The following is a 12,705-nucleotide window of genomic DNA, read 5'->3' as shown; positions in this document are numbered from 1 at the left end:
AATAGGTGATCCCTGGTCTTCCAATAAATAATCAAAATTATAACTACACTTGATTCAGGACCTAAGGTAACCTCTATTGATATCGTATTTATAATGATCCCTCGTTTCTCTACAGTGGATGACTTCTAGTGAATCTATATCCTTATAAATATATTAAGGTGACCTCTGGTTTCCCTGTAGATTGATAAAATTCATAGGACCTAAGCTGACCTTTGGGCTCATTATGAATATTTCACCTAAAGTGACACCTGCTCTATTAATTACCAAAATCATTTCCTTTTTTCATTATTTAGGAACTTAAGGGAGTATGGGACTGACACCAAAGTAATTAAAATTTTTTAAAAATTGGTTCAACAAATAGCATTGCATTTTTTCTAACAAAATATAACAATTTTTTGATAGGTTAATATGTTTGTTTCCATGGTAACGGTATCCAAACATACCCTTGTTGGAAATACTTCCGTTCATCAAAATACACCACTTACAACAGAAATGAAGCAATGCTACATCGTTTATAGTAATTTTATTTCATTTTTCTTATATGCTATTTATAATACATTGACAGAAGAACAATTTATTAAAAAAAAAAATTCTGAAAGCCTCCTCAGTATCATACAATGTGCGACCGAATTTCCTCTGCATGGTTCAAATTTGTTACTTTTTGTGTTGACCTTCAATGCAAAATGGTCAAAAAATCTGTTTTGATATAATTGGAAGTTTTATTTTTGAACTTAAACGAAATATACAAATGTTATGCTTTCACTGGAAAAGGAGAAACTCATATGTCAATGACTTAGATAAAAAGATATTGCAATCTGAATTTACTCTGGTCTGTTTTTACAATTTCGCGCCATTTTCACTTGATCACTATTCTAGTGTAGATAAAAAAATCAATACCAACTTTTTGTTCAATAAACATTGAGTCAATCAATAATATCTTTACTACAATGCTGGTACTTTATAAAATTCAACAAAAAAGTAAAAAATTATTCATTTAAATCTCAAATTTCCTCTGCTTAACTTGAAATTCCTCTGCTAAAATACAAATTTTTAAACCATTTGCACCTTATAACACTATACCAGGTAGGAACAAAATAATTCTAGTAGGTATAAACAAATAAATATTTAATTTATGATTTGCTACATGTATTATAATTATTTTTTTCAACTCTGAAACATAAAAAAAGATTGAAATCAGCATTACATCATGTACAAAATGCACAGTACAAATGCCGAATATAATTATAAGCTATTTTGGCAGAACAACATCCATTACTGTTACAACCATATATTATGGTATGAGTTTTTTTTAAACTAATCAAGTTTATACTGGACATTTAACTCCTCACATGTATATGTACAATGTAATAGATCAACAAACTTATACAAATAATGCACCCAAATTAAAAGCCCTTTCAACATTGTTACATGTATTACCAATCTAGCATAACTAATGAAGCTGACAATTACCGCTCCAGAACGAACGCTATCAACAATTTTATTATATATCTAACATAAATATTGAAGCAGACAAGAGCACATCCTTGGCTTATCCTTGCAACATCTGCTTTTTATTTGGGCAAAGATGTAGTATAAACATCTTTTGAGATACTGTATGACTTTGAAAGTTAAAGTTGTGTGTTATTTTTTCACAATATAGATGGTTCTTTAAGATTTCCTTCACATGATAAGCATCCAATGTTTTACCAATATTTGTGTCAATGTTTGTCCGAAGTTTTGAAATCATTGTGCTATCTTCATCACCAACTATTGTCTTTATACAAATAGACCCATCATTCACATCCTTGACCATCTCTTCTATCATGTCACTCTCCATGGCCTTCATAGAACTTTCCGTTCCAGTTGATAATGCAATCATGTGGAGGAGGTGTTGATTTGGAATTGAGAGACAAAGTACATGTGCGACAGGATTTCGATCTTGTTGAAAAGTTTTCTATTTTTCCAGAAAATGTCCCGATCATAGATGAATGACCTGAAAGATGGGGTATAGCATCAACTTAAATACTTATACATAAAGAAATATCTAAAAACTGTTGTGACATTCAAACACAAGGATTTCTTAGGATGTACAATTTATGGTTCACAAAGACTAGGCCTCGGACAATTCAGGGTTTATTCAACTACATGTGGTTCGATTTCCATGGCATTCAAAAATTATATAATTTAGAATTTACTGATATAATAAACAAACGTTTTAAATGAATGAAAGACTTTCAATTGGCACACTCATGCTAGGAGTATTAAAAAGAATAAAATAAATGACAAAAAATATATTGCACAGTGATAATCTCTGGGACTAAGGATTCAGTCAAAATATATATGGAATAATACATTAACTTTTACCTTACTGTATGGGGGCTTTAATTTGTTGATATGAAAGAGTATACCCTTGAAATCCATGAAAATTTAAACCAATCACAGTGATACACTGTACCAAACGAAATTACCCAGTAGTTTATGTACTAGTAATTTATCAAATACCTGATAAACCGTCATGACTTCACTCTCTCTATCTATTCTGCCAACCAGCATATTTCTATGTATAGCTCTTCTTCATTAGAAGATCAATACAGTCTAAAAATGGCCTCGACCATCCGGCTCTCTTAAATGCGTATCTGCTTACATCCCTAATTCCACCAAACCCCTCCACTGTCTCCAACCACAATCAGACATTTGGACAACTTCTTCATGGTCAACATCTGTAATATTAAGTTACATAATCAGGAATTTTTGCACCATGAGAGAATTTTAAATGGAACACCAGTTGGTTGCAAAGTTGATCAGTAAAAAAAATATATGCATGTGTACTTGATATTATCAAGGCATAAACAGACTCTAAGGTTAACTCAGATTTAACAAACATAATAATATTTACTAAGAGAGGAATAGTTAATATAAGACAATGACTTCTGAAATCTTTACTTTTAAATTACATGTTCTCCAATCAGATAAATGCAAATATTTCAACATGGAGAAGGGCATGGGGCTGTGAAAAGTAATTTTTGAGGGAGCATTATTGTGAAAGACTGAAAGTCACATAAAAGCTCCAGACACTGTACAGGTGTTTAACGGGAAAAAAAGATACCATCTGAGGTTGACATTGTACTTGACATCTATTTCACACCTATTTGAAATTTATTTTGCTGTCAATATGTAAATTATGAGTTAATGTGTATACCATAGTGTATATCATTACAGAAAGTGTTCAATCTGTCTTTTTATTTTAAAATACATCTCCAGACGTCATGGGTTTCCAATAGTCTAACTCTTAACCCCACACATAATGGCTATCAGTTTACAATTTCTATCAAAACTAAATCATTTTTAACCTCACTCATATATAGCATCAGAAATTACTGATACAAAATCAAAGTCATCATCATTTGCAGTCTCAACTTGTAGCTTATAGTCTGTCCCGAGTTACTGCTTCCATCACTTTTTGATTATTTTTAATAAAAATACACATACCTGTGAAAGAAATGCTGTTGAAGTCGATAAAAGGGAAAATATACAGGATATCTTAATTGACAAATTATCATTTTTCACTCATAAAAGTTCACTGGAACAAAAACAAATTTCTTACAGAGATTTATAATGGGAAATGTTTACATCTTTTCTCCATTCAGAAGTACTCCGAACACCTCGCACAATTTTTCAAAGTTATCATCCGGACTTATTTATGGCTGATGCAATGCAAATGCAAAATCTCAGCAGACTTTTTATTTTGGGATGTGTATTGAAACCCGAAGAGGTAGAGGGGGCGTTTCAAAACATATAATCTGGACATTTTTTATAATAGTGGATGAACGTAGTTTGAACTCAAAGGTATTTATGATTATCGAAGTATCAAGCGAAAAGAAGTGGAAGCAAAAACTCGGGATAGAGTATAAATATAAATTGAATGCCAGATAATTTGACTAATGAATATGCATAGAGACGACAGGAGATTTCGTATGTGTGGTATGACATCATTTTGAACCATGCATTGAAAATCGACTACTGGAAACATCTGATTATCTGAAACATGTGACGACATGATACACATTCTGATATATGTTAGAATTAAGTTTAACTATTTAAATGAGAGACATAAAGAATTCTACTGTGTTCTGATATGTGTATTGAACCATAGTGGCATACTGTCAAAGACTTGTATAAATAATAATTATTTTTTTTATTATGAAATTACATCTCAGGTGCTTGGGGCTTTACTAACGAATATGTACGATGCTTACTTTGATAGGCATAGGTATCTTACATATCAATGCTTGCGCTTGTGCATTACAACGCCATAGCATTTATACAAGAAAAAATTAATGATGTCCATACCAATTTTACTTTTACTCTAGTCTCAGCAAGATTCGCCGAAACTGAAAATCTGAAAAAAACGTCTATCAAAAACTTTCAGTCTCGACGAACTTAATCCTGCTGAGATTACAAATACTTTTACTCTATCAATGAATGTAAGTCAAACCTGGACATATCGCTTTTGCTGGCGTCGAGTCATCTTCCTCCATCTCCGATGAGAGTTTTTCAGCTGTAATATCAAAATATGTGATTGATCTGCCCAACAGAGCGTCCACGTTCGCACTACACTATCCCTTTTCTGAGCTTTAGCAACCTTTCTGTCTTCTCAGCGTTCAAAATCAAATCCACGTTTCCTCCGCATTGCCGAAAACTGAACCGATATTTATGTCGTAAAAAAAGAATTTTGGGTTAAATTAACTCTTATTATCATTTATATTCACGATTTATTATTTACAAAACCTATAAAACCCTTTCCACTATAAATTTTATTGTTTAATACCTTAGAATTGAACAAACAGATTTAACGACCGCGAATTGGTTTACGTCATTCAGAGTTGCGCGGTAGATTCAAAATCGTGAGTCCCATACTTCCTTAAGTGACCTCTGGTCTCATACGGACATTCCGCTTAATTTAACCCCGGTCTCTCTAAAATGGCTGACTTCTAGTAAATCTTAATCTTGTAAAATGGCATAAGATGACCGGATGACCTCTGAATGGATGATGGTCTCCTCATTCCACATAAGGTGACCCCTGGTCTCCCTACAGTGGATCACTTCTGATGAATCGCCATATTGTAAAATGACACTAGGCAGCTGTCAGGTGACTTTTGTTTCCGTATTGATTACGAACTTGTTTTAGGATGTAAGGTGACCATTTGTCTCCTTATGGATAAAAAAAGAAAGTAGATTTACATTCTTATCTTTACTTGTAAAAGAGTTCCATGAGTGCTCATTAATACACTCATTTTGGAGAACTATTTTCGGGTGACCCCAGGTCCTAGTAGAGTGTACGTTTTATCCTTCTGCCCACCATTTCCCCGATTGGCTGCTGTTTATAGCCAAACCTCGGCCTTTAAACATTTTACAAGTACAGTTTAAAAAGTAATACAACGCATTGTGTGAACATTTCTTCGAGTTTCTTTAGAAATTGGCCATGGAAGTTAAATGGATAACTCAAGGATTGATGAATGTCTATGAAATGAATTGTACGACTTTTTGCATGCTATCTGTCACAAAACTAACACAGCAGAATATCAACCTTATCTGGTCAACAAAAATGTAATATCCGTCCGTCTTTATCGAGCGACAGTGGACAATTAAGCCGTATATGGAAGTAGAATGCTTATTGCAGGGTACAGTATGCTTATATGGTCGTTTTAGGGCGGGTCTTACATAAATTTTCATTGCATGCTTTTTGCACAGTAAAGTTAAGGTTTAAAACGGTATGTTATATGTATGTCAATTACACAATAAGTTTCGATTAATAAACGATACGATTTGCTTCTTGCACAGTACGGGTCGTTTCTTGTATGGAACGTTACGGTTCGTTTTAAAGGTGTAGCACGTTTCGGGACTGTAACTGAGCTCTAACTCGACAAGGAGTTCCAGTTTCGTTTCCAGGTTCTTAACCTTCCCTTTATGTTAGTACTTAAATATACAGAAAGCATTTAAGGAATAGAACCGAAATATACATAAGATCACTTTATAAGATAAATTTATAATACCTGTACAAATTGTAAAGGTCTGTTTGAACTGCCGTAGGTCAACAGACACAGATAACAATGTACATGTTCTATTGTGTTAAACGACATTTTGTAATTTTTTACTCATACACTTATCGCTAGAACATAAATTCACATTGCAAACGTAACTGTCGCGAAAAGTGCGAAATCTTAACGCACGTCCATTTTTTGTGAATATATTATATCTTACTGTAGTAAATAGCAACTTTTATAAAATACAGTAAAACTCGGTTCTAGCGAAATTCTAGGGGGGGGGGGGTGGATTTACTTTGTTCTATCCGTAATTCGTTGTATCCGTATAACAAATTCGAAATAACAACAATACCGAATTTACCAGACTACAATTTTTGCTAATTGAGGCTTAGAATGAAAATATATTCTTTAAATATCTTTTAAAATCGGATTGTAATTTGAAGAATTCATGTGAAAAAAAAATTCATTCAAACTATTGTGTTAAATGATAGTGCAAACTTTTTAAACTGTAAAAAAATTCGTTATAAAGTGTTAAATTGTGTCATTATTCACCTCTACGGGACTAAAAACCAGTTCGCTATATCCGTAAATTTGTTATATCAGAATTCGGTTTAACCGTAAAATTGTTCAAAGGTGTATTAAGAATTTTACTGGGGACTCAAAAAACCTTTGCTATATCCGAGATTTCGCTATATCCGTGTTCGTACTAAACGAGTTTTATTGTATACTGTTTATTCTTTTTTTTATCACCAATGAAGTAAAATGTACAATTTTACTTTAAAAATGATTTGTACTGATGTACGTTATTTACTAGTACATGTTTTAAGAAAGAGAATTCCCACCAGAAGTTTTTATTTCTTGTCTGAATTTTTATTTTGCTTTAACTTCGTTAACTGTGATTAGTTTTTAGTTTTCATGATTTGCTAATTCCATGTTGCTTTAATCTTTCCTTTTTCGTTTTAATTTGCACTTATTCTTTATATTTATACCGCTTGTTTACTATATTATTATACTTTTCTCTATAACAAAGGTGAATTCGATCAAGTATTCAGTGGAGACGAATTCAAGTCTTTTAAATGTAATGTCGCATTTGAACGCATTTACGGAAATATTTTTTCATATGTAACTCAAAATGTAAAGTCGCATATTTTAAGCAAGTACTCAAACTCTTTTGTGTTAAGTTGCAACTATATAAAATCATGAAATCATGAATCAATTACTTAATGAAGTTCGCAAGTGTCAGAGAAAAGAAAAGCGTAATTGTAAAAAATGGATTGAAGTTGGCATGTGTGATGTGAAAATAAAAATGTTGTGCAGAATAAAAGGTATCGTGAACTTTAATTAGTTACCCCGCCTTCCAGTTCGACGATTCTTTTCCAAAACTCTCTTTACAAGTAAATTAGCTAATGCCTTGTTCTCTCCTAGCATTTTCTAAATATATCTAAAACAGTACACTACATGTAAATGTCGTTACAGGACGCATAAATGTCGACGAGGACGCATAAAGCTGAAACATTGACCTCGCTATAAGGTTTTAAACGTACATTTTAAAGATATCAAAATAATTTATAAAAATAAAACACCCAAACTTTACTATTTTTCAAAAGTTTATTTAGCAACTCTATTTTTAAAACAATTTCCATCCACTAAATGTAGATCGATACGGATGTTGGCTAATAACCTGTCCACCTGCCGCGTGATTTGGAGGTGTTCGAATGTATACCTCATCTCCAGCGTTCAACTCTACAATTGCCAAATCCGTCGAAGACAAAATATTACTTACACTCACTGAACCGACGTATTTTCCAGATACTGGAGACGAGTTGACAACAAGTTCTGAGTAGACTTCGCCACCAGTGGAACAGAAGATGCTCCATGAAAAGACATAGACGCCATGGCTGGGACAGGTAAATACACCTGTATGATGACTGTAGTGACCCCCGATGTTTGTATGGTCTACATCAAACACAAACGTCTGGTGAGCGCCAGCATTATGTTCGTTTTTGGAGAGATAGGCAAAGAAAGCCACGCCATTGGAAGCTACTTGTTGGTTATCTGTTTTAATAAGGTATTTAGATTTTTGAGATCTTTTGTTTTATGTTAACTTTGCAAATGTAGTAAAAAAGATTAATGGACTACTTAAGGAGGCCGACTTTAGTTTGCATTGCGCATCTTTTGGGCATTCTAATAAAATACAGTTGATTTATACTTCTTATGAATTTTTTTCGATATCATTTATAAAATCGAACACAATAAATAAAATACAGATAAAAATATTAAGATTTTTAAAGGAAATTGTTATTTTTAACACGATTTTTACGTTGTGCGGTAGGGGAGCATTGCCATTGCGCTTTTATGACGTTATGATAAAATGAAGCTTTGTAGGAGTACGTTATAAGAAATTACATAAAAGAAAAAGTAAAAATTGTATGCTGTTGAAATTTTAAATACAGAATGATGCTATCCTCGAGGACATTTTCCTCCTTTTTGGAATGAATCCATTATACCAATCATCATTCGTGATGATCCAAATATATAGCAAAATTTGGTGCATTTTAATATTTTGAGATGGCCCCCACTAAAAACCAGACGGTAGAATTTTGTGTTTTTTTACATATAAGGTAGGAAATGATAATACTAATCATATATAACAATTTGAGAAAAAAAGCTATTGTAGTATGTTTTTAAACTGCTTTGATGTGCGGAAAATGACAGTTTCCTATATATTCCTATAGTAAATGTACCTCTATTTTGAGATGGTCCCTAAAAAGAACCAGACGGTCGATTTTCATGAACCTTCGCAAATAAAGTAGAGTTGGTTTAAATAACATATGGTTTAAAAATAAAGAGTTTTGCTATTGTAGTTTTTCCGCAAAAAAACCCAAATCGGCCTCCTTAAACGAAAAAAATGCTCCCTTCTTTTTTGCTTAGACATGTCATAATATAGGTAAATGAGGAAGCATGAGACTATTATCAAAAGTGAAAACTAAAATCGTATGAAATCAACACTAAAGTTGATCAATGCCGGATATCAATATGGTAAAAGACCTTTACAAAACAATTAAATAACCTTTTTAAAAAAAAGAATAAGGGCACATATTCAAAACAGGAAACATAATAACGAAATGAAAAATACCTGTCAAAAGTTGTCTTTTGGATGGTGTTCTACTGGAACTATTGACTGGTTCAGCTCCTTGTTTTATTCTGTGTTTTGAGGATATGGTTCCTATTGTTTTAACACTTTTGTTGTCGTCATTCAGATTCCCATCTGGGTCAGCAACTGTTTGATCATGAGATTGCAGCAAAGTAGACTTTATTTTAAAAAGTTCCTTGATTTCACTCGATTTTAACAGCGTTTTAATTTCGGTGATTTCCTTTTTCAATTGACTGTTGATTTTCTTTTGTTCCCGGTTTTCATCCAGAAGATCTCGAATTTTCCCTTTTAACTGTTTATTATCTTCATGGAGTTTTTTCATTTTTTCCTTGAAATGACTATTTTCAGATTGTATCTCTGATAGTTTGTGACATTGAATCTCATGACTTGCTTTTAAATCCGCCACCAATGTCTCAAGTTGAATTAACGTCAGTCTGTCTGCTGAGACTGCGTCGATGTTAACAACAAATTGAAAGAAAATTATTCCAAAAAGGAACAAACACATTGCTATTGTTTGCATGGTTAAGGAATGAATCGAAACTCTCTTTATCTTATGTATGGCAGGTAATTTATAGTATGACAAAAGGTAAACCTTTGACCACATAATCTCGATCTGCGGAATTGCATAATCGGTAAAAATTGTTTTTGTTCGGTACATGTATATGTCAAGCAATGTATGCATCAACGACTTCAAATAATTTCTGACGTAATGTATGATGTGAAAGGCTAATCATTTTGCAATAAAAATGTATTTTTTAAAATAAACATATCTGTAAAACTTATTCTCCAGTCTTTTCATATGGTTTTTTATTCTGTTTTTCCTTATTTTATTAAGAAGACCTGTGTTGACTGAGGTATTTTTTCTACAAAGTCGACATTTTTAACGCTAAAAGCTAAAGCTGGGCTATTTGAATATTTTATTTCGCAATGTTTTGAATGTTTCACCTATACAAAGAGCATGGTCAGCGACAATGGATGAATTAAATCAGTTTAATGGTTGTCTACATACCTTGTGATATTTTATGAAATATATATATATATATATATATATATATATATATATATATATATATATATATATATATATATATATATATACTTGATTCAATAACGAACCACTTTCTTTAGGATTGCATGCACTGCAAACTATCAGGACATACAGATAAGAAATGTCATATTGTGAGATTTGACCTTATATTAGGCTACATATAAATAGTTCACCGAAATAACTTAGTTGTAACGTGATGGAATTCTGTGAAGCATGATGGGCTTCCGCATTGATTTATCTACTGAACCAACCAAATGTTTATACCGAGGAATTCTATCCAACTTAATGATATGTATACTTTTGTGAAAACAAATCGTTCAGAATCATGAACATATCCATGTTTTCAAATTAATGATATTAACTTTAAACAAACTTACTGGTCGCTCAAATAAGTAAAAATATAAATAGGTGTATATGTCCTATGGTGCAATTGAAAAAAGAAAATACTCTTCTAGCATTTATCACATTGTGAAGTTTTGTTATATTCTTTTCGGGTAAAAACCATTAGTATTGATAAGAAGAGTAAATATTCCTTCAAATTAAACATTTAATTAGATTCGAGTTCATGTTAATTATATTAACGTTAATAAGGAAGAAAAGCCAAGAATTTAATCGCTACATTCAAAAATCGATAACCCCTACCGCTTCTTTAATTTATTAATTCATATTAGATTCAAATAAAAAAGCCATACAATGCAAACAAAAACACAAACTATATATGGGTATTGCTTTATTTCATTCTAATCTAAACGCCAGCCAACAAAGGTCGTTCTACTTGATTTACTGAGATCTTTCCCACGAGAGGGTATCCCCATTCTTATGTAAATGTGGTCACCTTGAGAAACATCGACAACAACTACTCCTGTCGCAAAATCCCAAACTGTTATAGTTGTAGAATCCGCATATCGCGTACCAATAATGTCAGAATTTTTCATGAGTTCAGTGTAGACATATCCGTGTGCCTCTGACATAAATGACCACGTGAACACGTATGTTCCTGGAACCGGAACGATAAAGATGCCGTCAAAAACGTTATATCCATTACCCTTGTTTAATGGAACAACGTCAAACTTCAGAATGTGATGCAGGGAAAGTGGACCATTGCTGTCTTTTGACAGATAAGAATGAAACGCAATAACTCCAGTTGATGTAGATGCCGGTGAAACTGTGTCAAAAGGATTATTTTATTATTATTATTAAAGCCTAAATTGACACTACTGACGTTAATTTATCAATAGAATAAAAAGGATGTGTCAAATCGTTAATTTACCTATGCGTTTTCTGACCAAAGAAAATTCACCAGTGTGTTGTGATTCGTAGAAATAGCTTCAGATGATTCTTTTTCATTTCCATTTTTTGAACTTTTCAAATCAGAAGCAATATGTGTAACTATTTTCTCTGGAACTGGTGTATCCACTTTCAATATGTTGTATGTATGATTATGAAATTGTTCACCAGCGATTCCCACCTGCAATTTCTCGAGGGCATGTACTCTTGTCTTTAAAGCATTCTTTTCTGCTTCGAGACGCTACACAACTTTGGAAAGCAATTTTAGCTGTTTCTGAAGGTTTTCAACTGTTTCCACCAAATTGCTATTGTACAAGCTGTAAACACCCTGAGATGCAAAGACTAATGCACAAAACAAAAGTATGTTGACTGCCATGTTGCTAGACTGATTTAGGACTTATGACAGTATATTTAAAGTGCATGTATATTTATTGCGTTCTGTATGAGCTCAGGCAAAAAGATAAGGAAACCATATGTTCTAGGTTAATCACTTATGATAAACATTTGCAGACTTATTAAAAAATATGCCATGAAGTTGTAAATTGATAAATTTCTCTACATCATATTAGTTTTATTTTATTTTAATACTGCTTTATCAAAGTTATACTGGTTCCATTTAAATATAAGACTACAAGCGGTTCTTTTTAAAAATAACTAATAATCTATCTGGATTGATTAAGTATTGTGAACTTTAAAGTAAACTTAAGAAAGCTCAAACGTTGTGGTTAATATTTTACTACAGTGATGTTCTTTTTACTAAGACTTTTGAATGATAAATGACATTTTGCAAATATACCATTATTATAATATTGATATTAGAAACGAGTAACATTCATGGGTCAAGTTAATATACTGCGTGCGGTGTATATATACTGTTAATCTACATTTGTAAATGTGAGCTGTAGATATTTATTAGTTCTGGTGACGGTGAGGCCCCTTGTCACATATTATTTGCAAAATTCATTGCATTTTGTTGTTTATAGATATTATTTGTACCTTAATCTACTTGTACTCGTCATCATATTGTTTTTCAACAATAGCTAGACGAACATTTTGTAGTCATTTTTATATATACAACGATTATAATAAAATATCTATATCAAAAACAAAATTAAGTATGGTTATAGAGCAAACGGTAGATTTTTGAATAATACGGAGAGTTAGGTTGATGA

General features: G+C 32.2%; 2 long non-coding RNA genes across 2 annotated transcripts in view; both read right to left on the bottom strand.

Annotated features, from left to right (window-relative positions):
- LOC105336714 (uncharacterized) overlaps window positions 1-12,705 on the bottom strand; it is a 408,324-nt gene that overhangs the window by 356,114 nt on the left and 39,505 nt on the right. The window lies entirely within an intron of this gene.
- LOC136269873 (uncharacterized) lies at window positions 507-4,926 on the bottom strand. Its single transcript, XR_010707449.1, has 3 exons — window positions 4,496-4,926; window positions 2,503-2,720; window positions 507-1,993 (listed from the first exon to the last, which is right to left on the bottom strand). It is a non-coding gene; the product is annotated as an uncharacterized lncRNA (long non-coding RNA).

This window comes from Magallana gigas, chromosome 1 (assembly GCF_963853765.1).
Source record: "Magallana gigas chromosome 1, xbMagGiga1.1, whole genome shotgun sequence".
Classification (NCBI taxonomy): domain Eukaryota; kingdom Metazoa; phylum Mollusca; class Bivalvia; order Ostreida; family Ostreidae; genus Magallana; species Magallana gigas.
This window is presented reverse-complemented; position numbering and strand designations above follow the sequence as displayed.